Raw genomic sequence first — 25,309 nt, 5'->3', positions numbered from 1 at the left:
CTTGCACTGATTCTTAATGGATAAACAGGAGTTTATCAGGAGACAAGATGGCCAAGTTAAAAGTTTATCCAACGATTATAATTTGGACTGTGGAGTTCTTAGGAACTGATTTTAAAGTTGAGTGGAAATATGGCAGGCATGAAGAAAATATTTCCTAATTTGAGAAGTCTCCAATCTTATCAAAATGTGAAACATTGAGCGATTCACAGGATTTTATCATTTGGTTTCAAATATATCTTTAGAAATCCTAATAGTTTAACACAATCTACAAGATCTTGAAACCCATTTTACTAAATTAGCACTCCTAAGTTTCATCTGTTTTCTAAAAATATTTTATGAGCACACTGATCAACTAAAAACTTGCATGAAATAATTCAGAAATTTAAGATTACAATTTAGAATGTACTTAGGAAAAACACAAAGGCTATTCTCCCATTTTCAGTGCTATTACTCTAGTACGATAAAGCTGAAATTCTAGTTTTATTTTTCATTGTTGATTTTACTAATTCTGTGAGCTTTGTAGGCCCCCATAGTTGACACACATTCTAGTACCTTCTTGCTTTCCTCACCCATACATTCAGTACTCAGGATGCGTAGGATTATGAGTATGGCTGAACTTCAAGTAAGCTGGTTTGGCAGTTTCCCAAAGTGTCAAAAATGACAGAACAGGGCTTCCCTGGTGGCGCAGTGGTTGAGAGTCCGCCTGCCAATGCAGGGGACACGAGTTCATGCCCCGGTCCGGGAGGATCCCACATACCACGGAGCGGCTGGGCCCATGAGCCATGGCCGCTGAGCCTGCGCGTCCGGAGCCTGTGCTCCGCAATGGGAGAGGCCACAACAGTGAGAGGCCCGCGTACCGCAAAAAATAAATAAATGAATAAATAAATAAATGACAGAACATTAAGGAGCTTCTCTAAGGGCTTCTCTCCTCATGACTAGGGCTATCACTGTAGAATGGGTAGTCCCATTTCTCCCCTGTAAGTCTGAATTACTCTTTGGGGCTGTCTGATCACTCAGGCTTTGGCCCAGTCTAATCTAACTCCCCCAAATCTAAGCAACCAGAAGGCATAACAAGAAGTGACAGGAGGCCCTGAGTAATGCCAGCTCATCACATTTGGATTGAATATTGATTGACATTGAATTCAATTGACATTGAATATTGATTTTGATTTTCTGACCATTGTTCTCTAACAACTAAAAGGTTTGGTTCATCATTTTACTGTGGTATTAGCAACCAAATGTTGGATCCCAGTGCTTGATGGTCATGTAACTCTGCTGCCAGTGGGTACGGTGCCTGGGAAGTAAGAGGCATGCCACAACACAGACCCTCTGTGTTAAATCATCTCCCACTCAAGGGCTGCTGCTGGCAGCTGGAAATTTGACTTAGGAATCAAATATGTTGTTAAGCACCATTGTTTTTGTGTACAAAGAACAATGACTGAGACTTTTTTCTTTTAAAGCATTCTTAATGTTATACTATTATAGTGTCCCTCATTTTCTATTTCTTCACTTTCTTTGAAAAGCAAACACTCTTTTCTTGGTAATTAGGCACACAAGTAAACATAAAACACCCCAGTTTTTCTTGGATAGCTTATCTCCATTTTTATGACTACCATTTAAAATTAAAACAAACAAACAAACAAACAAGCACTATTCAGTTCTCTCAAATTAGAGGCATTTTCTTTTCTTGCTTTTTCTTTTTCCTTTTTTTTTTCCTACTGTAGGCTATTGATTTCCTTGGGGAGGAGGAGGAATCAATAATAGCTAATCACAGATAAAATGCATCCTAATTTTAGTATGAGTAAATAATGCATTATAAAGAAATAGAACTTCACATGTTAATATGCAATCATCACATTTAAAGTTAAAATAATTTTAAATTTTGCTGGTTTTTAAAAAATAATATTTAATAAGTAGTAATGAATATGTTTCACCTTTACTTTGTGACTAAGTAAGGAAAGTGTCTAAGAGGTCCCTCTTCTGCAACATCCTCCCAGGGCAGAAATCCCTTCTGTATCTCTGAGTGAGTCCAGTGACAATATATTGATAGCTTTCTGCTCCACAAGACATCCTAGGGCACTGCCAGTTACTATGCTGTTAGGAAGTAATCAGAGGTCTACGTGCAAGGCACTGTGCTGAGTGTTCCATCAGATTAAAAAAATAAGAATAAAATCCTTGCCATAAAGAAGCTTCGTGAACTTTTCACAAAGTTCAGACAATAATTACAATAACATAAGACAAGAAATTAAAGGGGCTATAGGAAGGCACAAACCAAACCTTGTGGAAACTCAAGGGGAGGAATGAGATAGCACATCTAGCCAAGGAAACCCACTGGTCCTAGCTCTGCTGTCTGGACTGACATTGTAGTTTCTCTTGTCCACTTGCAGAGCTTGACATAGTCTATAGACGAGTCCAAAGAGGCAATATAGTTGAGGGGCTTGAAGCTGGGTCTTGGGCATTAGACATCTTTGGACATGAATCTGGACCTTTTCTTTTTTAGCTGGGTGACCTTGAGCAAGTTACATAACCTCACTGTACTTCTGTTTTTTCATTTGTAAAATGGGCATAGTAAGACCTACCTGACAAGCTTACTGAAGAATTAAATAATAATATAAGGGGCTTTAGCATTAGTGCCTGGCACTTGGTGTATAAAAACTCATAGCTTTTGCTTTTACCTCTTTTTCATTTTCCCTGTTTCTTTCTCCCCAATTTATCTCTAATATTTTTATCACTCCTAATAATATGTTGTTTCTAGATCTCCTCACCTTTATGGCTATCCTCCTCCAAACTATCTCGTTTTCATTCTCCTGTACAATGTGCTACCTAGAACTTTACAACAATAAAAATTTCCCCCCAAAATGTTAACTTTTCCTGTTGGTTGGTTTCTGACCAAAACAGTAAACCAAACCACTACTTCCCTTCTAACCTGTACTTCTATTAATGCATTAATTTATTGAATGTTCAAAATTATTGCATTCAAGTTTTTTTTGTTTTGGTTTTGTTTTTTAGCAATTCCACACATGCCTTATCAGTTCATGGCAAGCTTGTGGCCAACTACCTTCTCTAGGTACTATTTAGGTAATTAATGAACAATAGGTCTCTCCTGTCTTGTACTTGTGCTATTGATTTTTTTTTTTTTTTTTTTTTTTGGCTGGTCAGACGGTTTGTGGGGTCTTAGTTCCCCTAACAGGGATTGAACCAGGGCCATGGCAGTGAAAGCACTAACCACTAGACCGCCCGGGAATTCCCGTGCAATTGATTTTTTTAACCTAAGTGAAGGTCTTTTCCTTTCACTCTCTTGTGTAGGCTTTGATTCTTTGTAGCAAGTAACAGAAAGCTAGTTGGAACTAAAAACTTAAGAAAGACAAATTTTTCTGTTGGCATAACTGAAGAGCAAGAAAAATGGGACAACTAGAATGCTGACTATCCCTTCTTCATCATGAGCAGTGGCTTCATTTTCTCACATTGCTTTCTACTGGGACCCTTATGGCAGCGGCTCCTGGCTCATACTGTCATGACTTGAGCCATAGAAAAAATGATTCCCTCAAGAAAAAATGATTCCCTCGTCCATTCCTCCTCCCTCCAACCAAGGTCTGAATCAAATATATGCCAATCGTTATTGAGCTGCCTCTGCCCCCAAGAGAGAGTGAGAAGTTGTCAACCCTTAAACTGGTTACTTTGTCCCAGCAAGGCAGAAGGTTGAGAAGGTAGCAGTTCCTAGCAGAACTCAGGGTATGGCAGGGGAGATGTTCTCCCAAAGGGATGAGGAGTACATTTTCTAAAAGCAATGGAGGGGAAATTCCCTGGCGGTCTACTGGTTAGGACTCTGAGCTTCCACTGCAGGGGTCACAGTTTCCATCCCTGGTCAGGGAACTAGTATCCTGCATGCTGCGTGGCCAAAAAAAATAAATAAATAAATAAATAAAAACAATGGAGGTGGCTTAGAATTAAGTGACTTAGACAAGTAGGACCTAGATGAAATGAAGATTCTCAAACTACTGTTGTTACAGACGGTTGAATGACCCAAAAATATTACTTTTGTGAAATCAAGTCATTTATGTTTCTTCTCCCTATTTAAGTAAAGAAGGAACTAATCTTTTATTGTCTTATACTGCATGGTCTTTCCTCCTTTTAGTTAGTATTAGGTAAAGCAAATTTAGATTGATATAAATGTTTATCCAAGAACTTGCAAAACTTCAAGTTAAATGACAAAGTAACAAAAAATTCTCATTAAATAAAATGTAGCCCGCAGTTACTTATTAATAATCATTTAGGTGCTCAGGTGACAGCACCTAGGCTAGGTTATTTATTTTAAAAAATAGAGTAAATCATAATTCAGACTGGACAAGAATAGATTTCAGAGCTCCGATCTTCTATATGCCCTGAACCAAAAAGTTTAGGATGTCTGCCAGGAAGTTGTTTTGAGACAGAGAGATACAAGCTTATCTTGCTATGTACTACCCAACAAACAAAACACTTATCAGGTAATGCCTGACAGCAAAGTGAAAATGAGATTAATTTTCCAAGGATTTCCTAACTTCCAAGGATTAGAGAAAGATATGAGGGAGTAAACTCATGGGTCACGTCCATTGATTATTCTAGTCATGTATGTTACATTTCTTTTTAAAATTTTTATTTATTTATTTAATTATTGGCCAAGCTGTGTGGCATGTGGGATCTTAGTTCCCTGACCAGGGATCCAACTCATGCCCCCTGCAGTGGAAGCTTGGAGTCCTAATCACTGGAGCACCAGGGAATACTTGTATGTTACATTTAATTTGTAAAACTGGATTATTGCTTTGCCCTTTTACAGAGGTTTCAAAAACAGTCCTCTTAAATTAACAGTGAGTAATTTGTTATTTCTTGAAGTAATAAAAGACATCAGTGTATTGCTTATGACGTGCTTATCTTAGAAACCATCCAAATCACTTGGGAGATATGCTGACCCATAGCTAATGACATACGCAACAACTGCAATGAAAATAGAAAAAAATTCTTTTCCCTCAAACTGGGTTTGTATCTGGGCTCTCTCACCCTTTGCCTGCCAGGCATACCATTCTATAGTTCAAATTGTCCTGTGGACAAAGATATGGGTGATGGACATGAGCGATTTCAAATCAGTGCTGGGATGCAGGACACCTGGACTGGAATGCCACATAACCCCTGCTGACCTGATCCCTACATCTTGTGAGAAAAAAAAATTAAATATGACAATAAAAAGTCTCCTTCCAAATTAAGTGATCTTCATCTGAGGTGAAAATCAACCTAGGTAAAGGAATTACGACTCTAAAAGATTATAACAACAGATTCTTAGCAAATAAATGATAGCACCTTATATCAATTCTGTTCAAAGAGAGAATGGTGTATAATCTGAACTCTGTGCTCAGCAAAGTAATTTACAGAGCAAGTGAGTAATAACTCATTTTTACCTGTCCGTAAAAGACATAGCACCAGATTCTTGATAAGCAAGTTAGCTTTTTCGAATATTATCAGTGCACAAAAAGATGTGGTAGACAACTGAAATATCATAACATATTAAAGTGTGAATGTTTTAACTATTCGAAATCTATATATTTTGCTTTTCTACATGATAAGGCGTACTCTAAGAATGTACCTTAGCAATAGAAATTCTTATTAAGCTCTCTTTAAACATTCCCATTAAATTAGGATTTTCACTCTCAGTTATCACTGGCCTCTTTATTTTGTCACATTTATATATGTGACTACAAGATATTTCTATTACAGGCTAGTAATTTTAGGTTTACCTATTGTTTTTTGAGTGACTTGTCATTATCAACAATCTAATTCGTTCAGTCTTTTATATCTACTGGCACAAAGGCAAACAACTTTGAATCAACAGACCAGTATGATCTAAGTGTGAATGGTATTATATCATTTTATCTTAAGGCTCTCTACTTAATGATAATACTTTCTCTGGCACAACCTGTGTTTTTGTGTCTGTGTAACCTGACTTGGCAAAAAAAACCCAAACCTCAAACCCGAAACACAATTAAATATGCTGTTCTCATTAGGCAGCTATCATTCTGTTAAAGTTACATACTATGTTGCCTAGTTCATTGAAATACAGTTTTTAAGGCTCTATTGTATTCATTAAAAGCTAGCATTATTTAGATTTGAATACACAAATACTAATTGTGAGGGCACATAGTTTGAATGATAAATTGTTCGGTTGCTTCATTGTATAAATGATGATGGATTAGGGTCTAATCCAGTTGAAAGGGTGGACATTCACTGACTTCACTTCAGCTGCTCCCCACTGGAACCTCTGCCATGTGTCTGTGCCTCCCACTCCACTGAAATTCAGTTAAAGGTCACACATAACTTGTTTTCAGGCCCTTATCATTCTCCTTACTGGATCCTTATAATAGCTTTCCAAGTGTTCTCCCTGCCACACATGTATAGTCCTTTTTCTTCTCACCCCTACACTCTCCCCTTTTCTAAAATTCAAATCACTCCCATGATTGAAACGTTTTTGTGTTAAAAATCCAGACTTCTTAACCTGAGTTTGGAGTTTACCAATGACTTGCCATTTTCCTAAATCAGAACCCCTTTTCAGCCGTTTCAGGGATATGACATCCTGATCATTCGTTCCATCTTGAAACACCTTCCTTGAATGGCTTGACATCGTACTACTGTGATTCTCCTCCAACTCCTCTGGCTGGTCCTCTTTACTGGCCTATCTTCTCTCTGGCATTTCTCTAAGTCCTGTGCTTATATCCCTTTTCCTGTAGACCTTAACATTTCCTTAATTATCATGTCTGTAGGAGAGGCTCCTCAATTCACAGCCAAAAGGGCTCCAGATCTCCCTATTTCCAGGGGCTTTTGGACCTTTTTTTTTGCGGTACGCGGGCCTCTCACTGCCGTGGCCTCTCCCGCCGCGGTGCACAGGCTCCGAACGCGCAGGCCCAGCGGCCATGGCCCATGGGCCCAGCCGCTCCGCAGCATGTGGGATCTTCCCCGACCGGGGCACGAACCCGTGTCCCCTGCATCGGCAGGCGGACTCTCTACCACTGCGCCACCAGGGAAGCCCTGGACCATTTTTACACGGATATCTCATCAACAGCTCAAACTATGCTCAAGGAAGGCTCATAGTCTTCCCTCCGAACTAGGTCATTCTATTTCTATCTCTGTTCATGATTCCAGAATTCTCCCTGTTGATTAGTTTCATATCTCCAAATCATTTGACAACTTCTCCTTTCCCTTGATATTCAAGATTACCTCTACACTTTCTTTGACTTTTCCCTCCCATCTATTCTGAACCTCTTGGTACTCTTCTTAAGTGCTATAAGAGTATCCTTCACTGTTTCCCTCTTCCACATTTTCTGTTTTCAATTCCACTGATGCCAGAGTAATCTTTTAAAAATATCTTTGAGTATATCATGCCCCCGATTAAATGGTTCCAGAATGAAGTCCAAGCTCTGATCCCTTCTTGATCTCACCCTAACCCACCTTTTCCATCTCATTTGCAACACGATGCCCTAAGTTGGAGTCACAAAGGTCACTCACAGTTCTCTGAACTGGCCCATTTCTGTGCCTTCTCTCACATAGTTCCCTTGCCTGGAATATCTGCTCTCAAAATCACTTATTTCCCATGTCTGGAATGTCTGCTCTCAAAATCTATCTCTACCTTTCCCCACCAGCCTTTCTCTCACTTAGCTGCAATCATTTCCCACTTCCACTAGGTTCCATGCAACATTTTATCTATCTGTCAACAATTTAGTTATTTTGTGTAGTTGTTTTATTTCCCCTGCTAGATTGTAAGCAAGATTTCAAGTGGGGTATTCATTTCTAGCCCTCCTCCCTCCACCAGGGAGGGGGTCTAGTAAAGTGCTGTGCTTATAAATGTTCTGAAGCGAAAAGAATTTTTATGGAATGAAAGAGAAAATCAAGAGGCAGCAGAGTGAAATACGGAGACATGAAATCAGGAAAAGAGTCCACAGCTCCTGATTTCTACCTAATACTTTCATCCCAGAGCCTACATTTCAGCGTTGCTACCGTTCTACTCAGGAATGTTCTCTCTCTTACTTTCGTATCTCATGATTTAGTAATCAACCACAGTGCAGCTCACAAAGTAAACAGACGGTCGGCAAGTACCAGAGGAAAAAAGTCTGGGTCTTTATCTCAAAGATTTTGGAGGGGTGTATCAGTACATATTGAGTCTCAGTTGCAAGGCAATAGCACGGGAGGAGTCAGGGTTTCTGATGAGTAGCGCGAAGACATGTTAAAAAGATGAGAATAAACTAAAAGGCATGCAGGTCGTCCTAGGTTCGCCAGTAAAAATAAGTTTGTTATGGAGTAGTAAAATTCAAATGACCGCGCAACGAGACGTAGGGGGTTAAAGTAATGTGCCCTTGTAACGTCGGTAATGCCCTCTCCGACACTGGTCCTTCATTAATAAGGACTGGGTCTGACTGCACCAACTCTTTTAAAAAGGAAGACATAAATGCCACTCCTTAAAAAAAAAAAAATTCCTACTGCACCACACTGCAACGTGCGAGCACGGGGACATTTCCACGAGGTCACGAGCCTCTGCAACCACCCGAACACTGGGCCGAGCCTTCCTGGCCATTAGGAACTCGCTTCCAAAAAGGAGCGCTGCATCCCGCGGGGACTGGAGCTTCACCCTGGGAGGGCAGTCCCCAGGCGCAGCCTACAGAGCCCTCCAAAGCGGAGGCTCTCGAGGGGGGGAGTCTCCGGGGTGGCTGGCACGGACCTCCCTTTCACCCTCTCCAGGCAGTGCTCGCGTCCCGCAGCCCATGGCCCCGGACTGCGCTCGGCGCTGCGGCCGCCCGGCCCAGTTCCTAAAGCGCCCGGGCCCGCCTCGGGCGTGAGCGCAGGCGCCCAGGCGGCAGGGGCGCGGGCGATGCAGCGTTCTACCGGAGCCACCTCCCTTATCCCCCGCCCGCCCACGTCCGCGCGACGGTCTTCCACGGGCGGGGAAGCTGCCGAGGGCGGGAAGCTACCGGACGACCGGCACCTGCATCGCGGGGTCGCCCGGCCCCACCCCCTTTCTCTCCCTCCGCGCCGTACCCCTTTCTCTTCCGCCCCCTCCCTTCTCTCCGGGCCGCAGCCCCGCTCCGCCCGGCTCCCGCGGCGACCCTGCCGGAGCGACGTCACTAGACCCCGCCCCCTTTGTATAAATACTGGCGTCTCTGGTGCCGCCTTCTCACACTCTCTGGCTCTTCACTCGGTTGCAGTGCTTGGTTTCTTCGCCTTCTCTGCCTCTTCTCATCCTTTCTCGCTCTCTGCTCTGCGGTGTGACGAGGCTGAATCCTCTCCGCACCCAGCCCTCGCCTTTCTTCTTCTGCCCGCGCTGTTGTTCTATTTCTCTCCTTCGGCCGCCGCCGCCACTGCTGCACAGCTGGTGTCGGTGCCGCGCTTTTCCCCCCACGTCGTCCCCGCAGCCTATGGCCCAGGCCGCCTTGGGTATTTCTGCTCAAGGTAACCACATCCCTCTTTAAAAATTCCGCCTAAAAAGAGAAGACGCTTTACCCGACTCTTTGGGCCGTTATCTCACGTGAGTACTGACCCGAGGGGCGCGGCCGGGGCCGGGGCGCGGGGCGGCCTTGGGGTGCTGCCGGGTGCCTCCGGCTGGGCCCCGCCGCCCGGCCGGCGTCCCCGCAGGGCCCCGCGGCCGGCCGCCTCGAACATGGCGGATGGCGGCGTGTGTGGCGGCTGCCGGTGCTTCCGCGGTGGCGGCGGCGCGGCGGACTGGGGCGGCGGGAGGCCGCTGGCCGCCGGGCCGAGCCCGAGCAGCTGCTGTTGGGGCGAGGGGGCGTGTGTGTGGGGGCGCGCGCGGGGGTCTCGCCGCCGGGGGTCGGCGGCGCCTCCGGGCGGCGTGCGGCCCCCACCCCGCTCCCGTGGTGCATTGCTGTTTCCGGGGAGGGGGACTGGCTGCAGCCCTGAGGGGCCTTGGTCCCGCCGCCCGACCCTGAGCGGCGCCGCGCCTTAGCCTCGGGAGCCTGGCGGGAGCGCGACCGGTTGCAACCGCCGCGGCCTTAGGTTATGAATGGAGCGGGGCGGGCCCGGCGCCGGCCTCCTGTGACAGCTGCCGGAGGAGGACGGGTGCTCGAGGGTGCGGGGAGTGCGGCCCCCCTCTGCTGGAGGAAAGTTGACGCCGCAAGGGGCCAGGCGGCGGGGAAGCCCCGGTGTCAGGTAGCGAGCGAGAGGCCTTTGGCCTCTTCAGGAAGCCTCGGGGCTGCTGCTCCGCCCCCTGCGGCGCTCCTGATTGGGTCGAGTCGCCTTCACTCACCCCAGCCACCTCCTGGAGCCCGAGGATTAGTCACCATGGCTTCGTTTTCCCGGCCGCGCCACGATTCCAGGGCAGAGAGAGGGAGAGCGGTAGGCTTGGGTGGCTTATCAAGCACTGTTTTGGCAGTTAATGGTGCTGTTTTAACCCTTCCCCAGTGTATATCCTGAACGTGTGTTTCTTAGGCTAAGCTGCTGGTTCGGCGACCTGAAACGGTCGGGAACACAGTTTACGGCCCCATGATGTTTCAGCAGATTTAACTGGCTTTTGTGATTGCCTCGTGGATACATTAAGATGTTTTGTGTCCCGTCTGGTTTCCACTGTTGAACCCCCTGCTTGGATGGGAACCGGAGGACACTTAAGGATGTGTGATCAAGGAAAGGTTGATGTGGACGAGCCTGGCAGAAATACAGCTAATGATTATAGGGCAAGGCTCTAACAATCCTTTGATTTCTTTTGCAACCATAGGAGAGTACAGATGCTGGTTATGAAGGCAAATAAGCCCAGAAGAGTTAGAAGGAAAGATAGGCTCCTGATGATTATAGGTGATATGGTAGGTGCTGGAATCAAGTAATAATCAGTGCCGTCCCTCCTGCCACCCAGGTTTAACTTATAAATTGTCAAACATACAGAGGGAGTGAAAGAATTGTACCCTCACCTACGTTCAGTAAACACTTAACATTTTCCTTTATTTGCCATTCCACTGTGCATTCATCAGTCTTATTTTTCTTTGTATTTCAAAGTAAGTTGGAGACACCAGAACACTTCACCACCCCTCCAACTTCAGTATGCACATATCATTAAGTAGAGTTTAATAGGGTAAAATTCACAAAACAGCAGAATGCACAAATCTTAAGTATATCATTTGACGAGTTTTGACAGAAATACAGCTGTGTAATCCAAACCTTTAACAAAGATGAGAACATTGCCATCAAACCCAGAAAATTCTCTTTTGCCCCTTCAAACTCCATCCCTCACTACCCACAGAGGCAACCACTGTTCTGACTTTTTACTAACCATATAGATTAGTTATTATGTAAACCTATTCTAGAACTTCCATAGGCATATATAATGTATGCATTGTATTTTGTGAAAGGCTTCTTTAACTCAGAATGTTTTTGATATTCATCCATTCATCAGTAAATTGTTACTTTTAACTGCCGAGTAGTAGTCCATTATATGAATACCTTGCCTGATTTTTTTTTTAAACAACTTTATTTTGGAATAATTTTAGATTTATGGAAAAGTTACAAAGATAACATGGAGTAACTTTGTATTTCTCACCTAGTTTACCTTATTATAAGAGGTATCCATAGTACATTTGTCAAAATTAAGAAACTACTTTGATACATTACGGCCACTTAAACTCCAGACTTTCTTTGGATTTCACCAGTTTTTAATGTGCTTTCTGTCCAGGGGCCAATCCAAGATACCACACTACATTTAGTTGTCATGTCTTCCCCAGTCGTCTCTGATTTGTGACAGTTTCTCATGTCTTTGACAGTCTAGAGAAGTACTGGCCAGATACCCAGTAAAGTGTCCCCAATTTGGGTTTGTTTGATATTTTTCTCATGATTGGACTAGGGTTTGGGGTTTTTGGAAAGAATACCCAGAACAACTTGAAAAGTCATTGGTAAAGGCAGTGTAAGTTGTTCAAAGAAATACTGATAGTTTGGGGGATACTAAGTTTCTGGGTAGTTACTGTCAAAGTGATGGGAGGTTTTTGGTGATTTATTGGCCAGCTGCTGACTCGGTTAACTCTAGTTTTCCCTGTGCTGTCTGCCAAGATAGTGTAGAAACGGACATTCTCTTCAAACAGTTAAGGAATTTGATTGCAGTGTTGTACACGATCCAACTGATAGAAACACCATTCTAAATGAGAAAAATTTATCTTTCCCTATACCTACTATTTTTCCATATCTTTATTTTTTTATAAATTTATTTATTTATTTTTGGCTGTGTTGGGTCGTCGTCGTTGCACACGGGCTTCTCATTGCGGTGGCTTCTCTTCTTGTGGAGCACGGGCTCTAGGCGTGCAGGCTTCAGTAGTTGTGGCAGGCGGGCTCAGTAGTTGTGGCTCACAGGCTCTAGAGCGCAGGCTCAGTAGTTACTGTGCACGGGCCTAGTTGCTCTGCGGCAGGTGGGATCTTCTCGGGCCAAACTCACGTCCCCTGCGCTGGTAGGCAGACTCCCAACCACTGAGCCACCAGGGAAACCCTCCATATTTTTATTTAACCTCCTCTTATGGTTTATCTTGACTGTACAGATGAACATTCAGTTCATCCTTTGTGTAAATGGCCCTGTACCCCTTTTATTTATATTAAAGGGTACCTTTCAAAGTTTAGAGTCTTCATTTCCTACTAGTATCTTTTTCATTAGGTGGAAATATTTTAGAGATCCTGCTGAAGAACATTCTTGAATGTCTGAAGTGTAATGTTCTCAATATTTCACAGTACTGCTCCTGAGTTGCATTAAGCATCAAAATAGCTATTGATCTATAGCGGGTCGGGGTGGGGGGGATGGATGAAAATGTCTCAGCCAGGATAATTATCCTATTCCTTAGAACAGTTTAGAGTAAACTCTGTCTCTGTCTCTAGCGTGAGTCGGCTTTTAATTTACTTTTAAAATTACCTTGGTTTGGGAAGAATTGGAACGTTTGTTTTGGAGTACTTAGTTGGAATCTAACGTGATGATATAGTCACTGTTGCATATTAGTATGGATTTTTGCCTCATTGTCCATAAGTGTCATTGAGCATGTGAGCAGGATACCCCTAGTAGATTGAAAGAACATTTTACCTCCCCTAAGGGTGCCTCTATCCTGGTTGAGATGAGATATGCTTAAGATTGTCTAGAGTGCTTCTGAAATCTCAGATTCTTCTAATTCCTAAATTTCATTATTTTTCTGGTTCCCTTCTTACCACCCATCTTCTAGCAGATACTGTCAGGTTGTATTACTTTAAGGTAGCAATCACTGAGTTACAAATAGAAGTATAGATGTAGCTGTTTAGATTAGAGGTGATAAGTCTATTCTGTCAAATCATAATAGGTAAAAACCATTTCTAAAACTTATTTAGCATTTTGTAGCGTGCCAAGCACGTTCACATTCATATGTTGTTCCTAGTGATAGTAGAGTGACTTAGGTTGGGAATGAGGAGGAGGTAAACCTTAAGAGGTTACTTGTCGGATACGTAAGGCAGGTCTCAAAAGTTATTTCACATGTGTACTTAGTGTATTAGCTAAGTCACAAAATGTTTTTCTCTTGGATGTGTAGTAGGATTTTACACTTAAGCAAAGAAGAACTTAGAATTTGGAGAGTAGAAGAAGGCTTGTGGGTAGTTTCACACTATTAGATATACATATAAAATCTTGCATACACACCAGGTTAGTGAGGGCACTTGGACATCTTAAAATTTGAGGCCACTTAGAAGTTTGGGTTTTGGAGGACAAATAAAAGCAAAAATGAAATTCGGTGAAGGCTGGAAACTGAGTAGGTAGATAGAGTAACTTGGTAAGATGACCATGACCTCAAATTCTGTCAGTTCTGTACTCTAGCAGCTTGGAAATGCTTACTACATAAAAAAGTACTTGGTACTGTGATAAACCCTTTGGAAACATCATTTTGTGTAATGTGCTTTAATGAAACACTTCAAACTAAAACTTCTTCCCGCACTTAATCTTTACATCAATTTAACCTTCTTGAAGCGCCACCTAACATTTTTTACCACTGGACTTATATATTTTTATTTTCTTCTTTAGGGCGAACTTTCTGACCAAGTATACAACTACCCAGAGGGCCTAGGAGAAGTGCTGTATAGAGAGCAGTTCGACTTCAACGCTGAGCCACCTTGGGAACCTAGCTGATGATAGGGGGGTTCCATCTCCTAACTTGTCCATGTAAGTATTTTCACATCTGCAGAATGTGAGGGAGGGTCTTGTAAAGTAGAAGTAAAGGAGAGTTCTTGTTGCTCAGTCTTTTTCAAAACTTGAAATTGTATTTACCACTTACACCCCACCCCGCCCCCCACCTTTTTTTTTGGCCCAACTGGGTGGCTTGAGGGATCTCAGCTCCCCCACCAGGGCTTGAACCCAGGCCATGGCAGTGAGAGAGCCTGAAATCATAACCACTAGGCCACCAGGGAACTCCCCCACTTCCTTAAAGTTGATTCAGTTGTATGCATTGTTTACTAGTGGCTGGATCCTTATTTACTATATCTAAGTACATACTGCAGGGTAAGTTTTAGGAAATCTTACTATTCCAGATTTTAATATAAGTTGGAGAGGTGGTTTTTTGTTTGTGTTTTAATGAGGTGTGGGTAGTAGTTTAGCACGCCATTCAGTCATTTAACTTGTTAGATTCAAGTATTTGGAGTATTCAAGTATTCAATACTTGAATTCAAGTATTCAGGCAAAAAATTCTGCTCTCCATTCCACTCAAACCTCTACCACAGAGCATGAGATATAAGAGGTGAATCTTAGTTCTTATTTTTCTAGTTATGAGCATCTTGCCAAATACAATGTAATTTCTAAGAGTTTATGTTCTTTTTCACAAAATGACTTTGTATAATACTCACCTGGTAGAAAAACTGGTTGTTTTTAGAGGTATTACTGAGAGATGATACATGTTTATCTCTCAACCGGCTACCTTCCCAAGATATCTTCAGGGATAGTTTTTGACTATACTTGATTTTCTGTGTATGGATTTAACTTTGAATTTAAACCTCTGTGCCCAATGCAGTTCCACAGTAAACTGTTGTTTGAACTTGTGCTGCTAGATTTGTGTGGTTCATTTAAAATTTTTTATTATTTGTAGATTTCTTGCAATTGAAATTTGGGTTTTGGTGTTGAGGTTTGGATGCCTTTAAGTGGGCTAGAGACTTGGAGGGAGTAACGTTAGAAAATTTCAGGAAAGAGATCTAATTGGAGGGTGTATGTTAAAGCAGACCTTTTCAACACATTTACTGTTAACCTCAAATTACAATTTTAGACTTCTTTTTTTAAGTCTAAAGAGAAAGGGGGGAAACAGTTTAAATAATACGAATTCTTGAAAGTTCTACTGACTTGGAACCCAGGCTGGAGGGTTTCCTGTACTCCCATACTGGCTTTCTCCTAGCTGTGTGAATTTGAGCATATTGCTTATTTTTTAAATCACAGCTGTAAAATAAAGTTGAACTAGAACAGTTCCTTTAACTGTAAATTGATACAATGATTTATCTTTTTTTGAGGGTTTTAATCGCCCTTTGTTAATGCAGTGTGTGGTCTTTGGAACAGTAGTATTAGCATAACCTAGAATAGAACTGCAGACTCTCAGCTCCACCCAAACCTGAATCAGAAATCTGCATTTTAACCAAGTGGCTTGTATGCATATTAAAGAGAAGTACAGTTGCCACCAGTTCACTGCCAAGCCAGTTATCTCTTTAATTTTTGTTAGTCATCTATTCTCCTTCCAGGATATCTGATGTTTTCTCCCAAGTTGGCTTAGAGATATAAAACTTTTTTGAGTGGGGTGTAGTTGACTCCATAGTTGAGAGGGGAATAGATTCTAAGTTGGAAGTTTCATAACAAGCTTCATGTTTTAAGCACGACCATATTAAAGGATAAGATTTTTATTTCAAGTCTCTTTTTTTTTTTTTTGCGGTATGCGGGCCTCTCACTGCTCGGGCCTCTCACTGCTGTGGCCTCTCCCGCAGCGGAGCACAGGCTCCGGACGCACAGGCTCCGGACGCACAGGCTCAGCGGCCATGGCTCACGGGCCCAGGCGCTCCGCGGCATGTGGGATCTTCCCAGGCTGGGGCACACACCCGCGTCCCCTGCATCGGCAGGCGGACTCTCAACCATTGCGCCACCAGGGAAGCCCCAAGTCTCTTTAATGGAAACCTAACTTTGCATTATATTTTATATTTCTACTGGTGTTTCCTCTTAGGCTTGAGAAACATATTAGTGAGCTCATACATTTATAAATGATTCTGCCAACTCAGGGAAAAGTCTTTAAGGTAATTAATATTGTAGAACTCAAAAAGTCTGTAATTTCCGCGTCTTTTTTTGTTTGTGGAGGCGTAGTTTATATAGGCACAGGTAGAAAATGCTAACACTACATTCTGAAGGTTCCGGCAGCCAAAGTGACTGACTTATTTATTATGCCCAGGTACAGTGTATATTATGTTAAGTGAAACTTTAGTTCTTGGTGCTTTGCTATAAAGCTACAGCCACAATCCCTTATTCATGTAATTCCAAAATCCAAAAGTTAAAAAAAATTATATAGCTTCCTTGATGTGACCTAACCTGATTTGGGAACAAAAAGTTGACCTGAATCTGAGCTAATATGAGGCTATTTTTATTTTGACTTATCCTGTTTAGTGCTAATATTCCTAATTCTGCTGCCTCCTGGAGAGCTTTAAATAATATATTAAACGTATATGTACTAAATTGCCATTCTAAAATCTGAGAAATTTTGAATCCAAAAAGATACCTTGCCCTAAAGGTTTCTTGACTAGAATTAGTAAAGGTGGCAAGAGAAATTGTACATTCCAGAAATGTCCTTAGATATCAATAGCTGTTTGCAATACTAGACATTGAAATCCTGATATTTCCTGTGGAGCAACAATACTGTTTGGAAAATTAGAAGTCAAAGGATTTAACACACTGGCCTTCATGGAAAACACTTAGCACATAGCACTGCAAAATGTATAATTCCATGACCCATGTTATGCTTCCAGCACTCCAGTAGGATTTCTGTGCAGGTGGTCTAAGCTCTAGGATTTGGCTTCAGAGTTAGGTTTTCAAATCCAGGTAACCATCTGAATTTTTAGATAGTTCATTTCATTAAGTATATGGAAACTATAAGCTGCTTGCATAGTAAAATTTTTTTTTTTGGATATGTGTGTGGTGTAATGTGTGAACACTGTAAAGATATCATAACAAATGCTTAAGCTTAATAATATCTCAGATTACTGAAGGGCTCTAATTGTGGAAAAGTTTTTGTGTACGTTTTAAATTTCTTAGGCTCTGTGCTGCAGTAGTTTTTTCAGTGGGCTATATTTTCAAGTTATTTTAGCTAGAGCGCCAATTATAATTAATAGATCAGCCTAATGGAAAAATTTTAAAGGCTGTTTCAGAAAACTAAATTCTCTTGTAACCAGCTGCTTTTATTAGCAGATCTAGTGATGACGTCAGATTGAGTTAATTATTAACATATAACTTTTAATGTTTTGTTTCTAAGAATAGAAAAGGGATTCAATTAATTGATTTGTCTAAATGGACAAATTTTGTTTAAAATTTTAAATATTTAAATTACCAATATTTGGTAATTTAAAGATTCTGTGATGTAAGCAAATTCACAGAACTTTTATTAATGGTTTTTGGTGCTCTTTGACCACGAAGACAAATAAAACTATCATTGAAAATACACAGATTTAGGGACCAGTTTTTAAAGTATGTGTATCCCCTTGGCATGCAAAAAGTAGTATTCAGTGGTGCCTCATTGCTTGTGTAAAATAGCAAAAAAGCATTCTGTAGAAGCCCAATGGGAGTAATAGGATGTTAATGGGTAAAACGGTTTGGGGGACGTGGTATTCTTTCTTCAGGCAAATTTAGGCTTTTCTAGGGGGGCCAAATAGATTAGAAAGCAGTGTAGACCATTTTTAAAGGGAATAAAATTGTTCTTGCATTTATTACAGAAGATAGTGAGCTGAGAAAGTTAATAGTCACTACCAATCTGTGTATTCCATTACACTCCCTTTGGTCTTAAATTCAGAGTTTTTGAGTTTGGGGTTTTTCTTCTCTGCCCTCAAAAAAGCATTTAGAGACACTTAATTCTTCTGATTAGGAGTAAATAAGGTATTGTGTAAACTGTACGTCATAAGCTATAAAATCTAGGTAAGTGGTAGGCTGCAGGTTTAGGCTGGCCATTATTCAGACCGGCCTAAGGAGGCCGTTGCAAGTGCAATGCCGTCGTGTTGGTAAGGCCTACAAGACACAGATGATTTTGTCCTTCACCTCCATTCCAGGGCCATCCGTGCACACTGAAGCAGTTTGTCACAACCTAACTGAAACAAAGATTTGGCCATCCTTTTTTCTAATCTAGGGAATAATGTGAAGAATATTATGGCATAAGTAGAAAATATTTGTGCAGCGTACTGAGTTGCAAGGATTAGGCTGATGAAGTTCAGCCTGCCCAAACCATACCCAGCCACCATGAGGTCTTAAATGCCTGTAACTGAGTGAGTTGCAGCAGGAGTCAAGATGATAAAACCCTTTCGGGATGCTCTGCTCTAAACTTTTCCACCTTTCTTCATTATCTTATGTAAGCACACATTTCATTTCTGTAGGATTTACTTGGTGTGGAGTTTTAACCTTTCTTTCCTTTACTGTCTAGTTTTGTAAACTTGTGAATTGATCTTTGTTACCTTGAGCAAAATTATTTGGGGGTACCATGGTTTTTGTTCTTGTTTTTTTATCTGTGATGTGTGTGGACTTGATCCTTAGAAGTTTAAAATTTTTTATGAAGACAGCATTCTCTAGAACTGCTCTGTTCAGTACAGTAGCCACTAGCCAGGTAGCTATATAAATTTAAAGAATTCAAATCAAATAACATTAAAAATTCAGCTGTTCAGTTACTTGGGCACATTTTGAATGCTTGGGAATTATATGTGGCTAATGGCTATTGTTTTGGACAGTGACAAAGAATGTTTCAATCATCATAGAAAGTTCTGTTGGACAGCATCACTCTAGGATAATTGTTACTGTGAATGTGAGTGGTATTAGCCATATTAATCTTAAAATATCTATTAATAAGAATCATAAGAATTACACATTCTCTTCTTTCTCCTTAGGTTTGTCTAATAAACTGTTCTTGACAGTAGGGGCTTTTCAGTTTTATATTCTAGTTGAATTCTTTAGTTGCCCAGCATGTTCTTAAGATCCAGCTCCCTGCTATACTTCATGTGCTCATACAGACTAAACTTAATATTAGGTTTACGTTGAATATATGACTTCAGATTATTTTTGATCTGTTTCTTTCTTTTGGCGGGGGGTGGCTTGTGGGATCTTTGTTCCCCAACCAGGAACGAACCCTGGCCCCCTGCAGTGGAGGCATGGAGTCCTAACCACTGGACCGCCCGGGAATTCCCTATTTTTTGTTTTTTACTACAAAGATACTGTGGTGCCCAGTTTATAAAGAGCTCCTAAATAAGTATAGTCTCTCCTTAGTTCATCATCTAGGTTCAGCATGGTTGGCATGTTATATTTGGCATGACCAAGAGTAGGATGGGATATCCTAGTATGTTGAACATGGATACTATAGCAAAACAAATAAAACTCAAAATGAGAGATATTTGCTATCCCGAATTCATGAAGAGCTCTTATAGGTCAATAAGAAAAAGCAAAAAACATGTAGGGAAATGAGCAAAAGGCTTAAAAACAATTTTTTTTTTTTTTTTGCGGTACACGGGCCTCTCACTGTTGTGGCCTCTACCATTGCGGAGCACAGGCTCCGGACGCCCAGCCGCTCCGCGGCACGTGGGATCCTCCCGGACCGGGGCACGAACCCGTGTCCCCTGCATCGGCAGGCGGACTCCCAACCACTGCGCCACCAGGGAAGCCCTTAAAAACAATTTTTCACTAATAACAGCAGTTTCTACTCCCAGGTATGTGGCCCTAGACTGTAGCACACTGCTTGGTTCTTCATTTGTGGATCAGCTAGTTTGCAGACCACAACTTGAGCAGTGTTCCCCTTGGGTACATAAATAACAGCAAGAAATTATATTATGGTGTTTATAAACAATATAGCAAAAAAAATGGGACAACCTATAGGTCCTCTTTGGATAAATAAATGTTGTACATCTACAAAGAATAGTACACAGCAATGAAAATTAATAGATGGGACTCCAGTCCCATCTATCTGTGTGAAGGAATTGAAATTATAAAGTTGAGCAAAAGACGTCATAGTAGGAAAACAACAGTGACTCCATTCAGGGTTCAAAACCAGTAAAGCCGATGTTTTAGAGGGCAGATAGAGGAATAAAAAGATTAAATAACAAGGGAATGATGATTGGAAAAGTCTGAACATGCTTATTCTAAAGGAGATGCGACCACTGCTACCTGTAAAGATGTTTAGGGGCTTCTGAGGTATTCAGTCTTCCTTAACCTGGTGTTTACTGCAGTCATTGTAATGGACACATGCTTTATATAATAAAAATAAATTGTCCTCTTGGTGAGGTGGCAATGAGATCTGCCCTAGGGTAATCAAAATAGTAGTTAAGTGCATTTATTTAAAAGGTTATTTCCTGTGCTGCACCAGGAAAACTAGAAAGCTTGAAATAATATGGTTATGTATTTGCTGCTATTCATGTTGCATTATAATAGTTATCTGTAATGTTACTACATTTTTATCACCATAGGGATTTACATATTTCACTTATGTACAGGTACATACTTGCTCCAGAAGAAATTTAGTCTTCACATCAGATAGTCAAGACACATTTTTTAAGAGAGCCTAATCTTGTCAAGTTCACTTGCAAAAGTATATTGCTATGAAAATCCTGTATTTCCATTTTCTCATTTAGATGTATTTTAGAGTTTAATGTGAGGCATTTCATTGGGCAGCCTTTACCCAAGCATTTCAAACTTAGCCTGTTGGGCTCATTTCCTTTAGGATTCCCCCCACCTTTATGTATTTCCTATTCATTCTTGTTCTTGTCTGTTTTTTTTAAAATAATTCGTCAGCAGTCACCTTTAGTGTTCTTCCTCTAGAGTTAGTTTTTTTCAACCTTATCAGCTGAAAAATAAACTTAAGGGTGTTTATTGCCATTATTGGCTTTCCTCTTACTGTCAATTAAAGCAACCCCTGTCCTGATGATCCTAAGTACTCAGTGTAGGCTGTTGTTGTTATCCATCACTTTTGGTCCAACATGGCAAAAGTTCATATGGTCTTATGATCACACAATTTATTGGAACTTCTACCTACTAGTTCTGATACGTAGCTTCCTGGAACTGCCTTCCTGGAGGCCTGCTCCAGACCTCATGTTTGTAGTACCAGTGTCATCCCTTCTGGCCGATTATTTCCAAAGGTATTCTCTGTGGTAAGTAACATTTTTCTGTGGGATGTAGAATGCAGAGGTGACTTTGACAGCATTGTGTCTATTTTTTTTCCCCATTGTGTCTATTTTTAAAGCTGTGAGCTGAGTGCTAAGTCATCAAATGCCTATGTAAAAGTAATAATAAAGGTAGATTAGAAAACTACAGGTGGAACTACCATGTGGCCCAGCAGTCCCACTGCTGGGCATGTACCCTGGGAAAGCCATAATTCAGGGAGAGTCATGTACCAAAGTGTTCATTGCAGCTCTATTTACAATAGCCCAGAGATGGAAACAACCTAAGTGTCCATCATCGGATGAATGGATAAAGAAGATGTGGCGTATATATACAATGGAATATTACTCAGCCATAAAAAGAAACGAAATTGAGCTATTTGTAATGAGGTGGATAGACCTAGAGTCTGTCATACAGAGTGAAGTAAGTCAGAAAGAGAAAGACAAATACCATATGCTAACACATATATATGGAATTTAAGAAAAAAAATGTCACGAGGAACCTAGGGGTAGGACAGGAATAAAGACACAGACCTACTAGGGAATGGACTTGAGGATATGGGGAGGGGGAAGGGTAAGCTGTGACAAAGCGAGAGAGAGGCATGGACATATATACACTACCAAACGTAAGGTAGATAGCTAGTGGGAAGCAGCCGCATAGAACCGGGAGATCAGCTCGGTGCTTTGTGACCGCCTGGAGGGGTGGGATGGGGAGGGTGGGAGGGTGGGAGACGTAAGAGGGAAGAGATATGGGAACATATGTATAACTGATTCACTTTGTTATAAAGCAGAAACTAACACACTATTGTAAAGCAATTATACTCCAATAAAGATGTAAAAAAATAATAATAATAATAAAGGTAGAAATACCCTTAGGCTTCTTCAGAATAATAGTAGTAGTGTAAATTTCAAAATATCTTAAGTTCTCATTTTTAATGAGTAAAATTCCTTTTAGAAAACTGGTCATGTGTTAAGGTTGGGTTTCCTGCTTAGATGTCTCTGAAACAGTACTCTCAAACTTTCAGCTCTCCCTGTTCTAGTTCCAGGGAGGTCTTCACTTCAGAAATCCAAGACTCATATTCATCCAGCTTGGTGTCAAGTGGGCTGTTGCTGCCAGAATTATCTTGTGATTATTTGAGAGATGTATCAGTTTCTTCTGAAGTACAATCAACTGTAGAAGCCTTTGTAGCAGGTGTGTAACAAGGCAAGTGCCCAGCTGCTGCAACCACTCCTCTTGGAGCTACCCTCTCGATGACATGAGGACTCACGACCTCATGAAAGACTCCAGGGAGCAGTGTGTGGTTCTTGGGAGCCTTTTCTTTCCTTGGCAGCTCTTCCTGAAAAATGTATTATCCAAAAACACCAATATGAAGGTGTAAATAAGGAATGTTAAACATGCTCTTTTCTTCCCAGCTATGATGTCCAAGAGGAAGTTATTTCGTTTATAAACATAGTATTGTGATTGCAGCAGTTGTATTAGTGTAAAATAAGCTGAGCTTTCTTTCACCATATATTTAGGTGTTTGGTTTTGAAAATAGCTCAAAGGCTCTTGTGAGTAGAGAACACATTTTAGTGTCTATTGATAGAAATAAACTTGGGAGCTTTTATTAAAAATGGATTTGCTCTTTTAAGTTTAATTTAAATAAGTCAATGTCCAGCAACACTAGACTGTAGTATGTAGTGGTCTATAACATGTTGGAACCAATAAATCAGTCCTGTTTTTGATTTATACACCTTTAAAAAAAAAGAATGGTGCAGTGTTCGTTGGGAATTATAACCAGGATTAGATTGGAACATGGGGTAAGTTTGGCATCATTTGGGTTTGAGTCTGCTGCATTCCTTTTTTTGGCCGGAGCACTTTGCAGGATCTTAGTTCCCCAGCCAGGGATTGAACATGGGCCCCCTACAGTGGAAGTGCAGAGTCCTAACCACTGGACCACCAGGTGAATTCCCTGAGTCTGCATTCTTAATGGAGAGATCCCTGGAAATTCCCTGTGATGTGGATTAACTTGGTGGATCTGGCATACAGTATAAACTCTGCTCACCCCCAACACATGCACACTTATTTTCATTCTGACTCCCTAGGACATGCTGTGTGTCAGATTTTTGGTTTAACATTACCACCAAGTAACTTTAAATGCCTCTTGAAAACATTTTACTCAAATATTTCTTTACTTTAGTGCCTTGTAAAGCAGAAATGTAGAACATGAACCTTTTTGCAACAGTGAAACTTTAAAGTATTTTTGCTCACATGTTAAGAAAATTGCAAGCATAGGCTTCTGAGGGTATGGTTATGAACTGCTTTTAGGACTCTTTCAGTGAGATCGGGTGTAGGAAAGACTTAAGAATAGTCTATGCTTAGCCACCAACTTAAGCCTTTTCAATTGTTGGAAATACTGGGCTTCCAAGTGAACATTTCATTTGAGCACAGGGTTTGTGGCTCAAAATGTGTTAGAAACCCTCTTTCCTGAAGGTCTTTGTGTTTTGTGGATTCTTTTGAGGAATTAGTTTTTCCTGGGCATAGCTTTTAGTTTTTAACTGACAGTTGAGCTTTGCATTTACATGTGGGTCACTTGTATATCAAGGTTTTGGGCTCCTTTTAAGGATGTGAAAGATGGACCTCTTTTTCAACACACTTCAGGGAGTTCTTTCCTGTCATCACCACAACGCTTAAGTTTCAGAACTCCCCATTCTTAGAATTGTCCTTTGTCCATCTTTTCTCAGCACCTACTCTGGGCTAGGAAATTATGGAAATCTTAAGACCTTCTTAGGGAGCATCTGAGAAGATAAGCCGAGATAGAGCTCACTTATCTCAACATTTACCATCTTTTATGTATAGACGTTATTAGTATTGGTTTTAATCAACTATTATTGCAGTGCTTGGTATAATTACGGAAGTAAAAAAGTTCTACGTTTACATCTGTCTTAGTTGTTTCAGGTGTGTTGGTCCCAAAATCCTTTTTGTCAGGTCCTGCCAATATAGCAGATTTTATTTTATTTTTTCTGTCACAGTCCTTTTGTGAGTAAGCTAAGGATTGGTAAACTAACCCTATGGTTACTTCAGAAGTCAGAGTTCCATTTCAGTGATGGTAATATATCCACTCTAATGTACTCTCAATCTTTCCTTTAGAGCAGGGCATGCTTTAACATATCTTTATTCATGTTGGTAGTACATTTATTTGTCAGCTGTTTTAGTTTGGCCTTTACTGTTTAAAATTATTCCACTTCACAAAAGTCCGTAGTGACAGAAAGCAGATAAAAATGGTTGCCTGAGGTGGACAAAAGGGACATGCAGAAATTTATCTTTATGGTAGTGCTGGTTACAATGGTGTATACATTAGTCAAAGCGTGGGTGTACATTATTGCATGTAAACTGTTGATAAGATGGATGGAAAAGAAAGAAAAATTCAAATTTAGAGTTTACCTGAGAGCTTTAGACAAAAGATATAGAAGGAGCAAGGTTGAAATGTAGAAACTAGTCATAAAGAAAGGTTTGAAAGGCTATGAGAAGGCATGATAGGATGTTTTGGTACCACATGTGAATAAACTTTATTATACAGAGGTTTAGGAACTATGGGAATTTATATGTCTGAGAAATGGTTAATTGATTATGGGGGTGTCATTTAGTCTATCAAAGAGACTGAGAGTTGTGTTTGGTTTCCAAAAGAGGGATCCCATGTTTTCTAGGAACGGGACTGCTGGGGAGACAGAGTTTTCCTTTTAACAGACAGGCATACCTCGTTTTATTGCGCTTGGCAAATACGGCATTTTTCACAGACTAAAGGTTTGTGGTGACCTTGCTTTGAGCAAGTCTATTGGTGCCATTTTTCCAACAGCATTATTTTTTAGTTAAGGTATATACATTGTCTGTGTTATTTCAGTGTGTGTGGGGGTTTTGGGTTTTTTTTCACACCTAATAGACTAGAGGATAGTGTAAGCATAACTTTTATAGGAA

The 25,309-nt window shown here is 41.0% G+C and overlaps 1 protein-coding gene across 3 annotated transcripts in view; it reads left to right on the top strand.

Moving 5' to 3' along the window:
• Positions 1 to 9,206: 9,206 nt before the first annotated feature.
• The window catches only part of AZIN1 (antizyme inhibitor 1), a 32,395-nt gene continuing 16,292 nt past the window's right edge, over positions 9,207 to 25,309 (top strand). For 2 of the 3 annotated variants that reach the window (XM_060127784.1, XM_060127781.1), the window contains exons 1-2: positions 9,207 to 9,538; positions 14,027 to 14,164. The gene's annotated coding sequence lies outside the window, so the exon portion shown is untranslated. Of the gene's footprint in view, positions 9,539 to 14,026; positions 14,165 to 22,400; positions 22,547 to 25,309 lie in introns of all 3 variants that reach the window. The other variant, XM_060127782.1, reaches the window with a different exon arrangement.

The sequence above is a fragment of the Lagenorhynchus albirostris genome, chromosome 17 (assembly GCF_949774975.1).
Source record: "Lagenorhynchus albirostris chromosome 17, mLagAlb1.1, whole genome shotgun sequence".
NCBI lineage: Eukaryota > Metazoa > Chordata > Mammalia > Artiodactyla > Delphinidae > Lagenorhynchus > Lagenorhynchus albirostris.
Note: the sequence above shows the minus strand (reverse complement) of the source record. Positions and strands in the feature narration are given on the sequence as shown.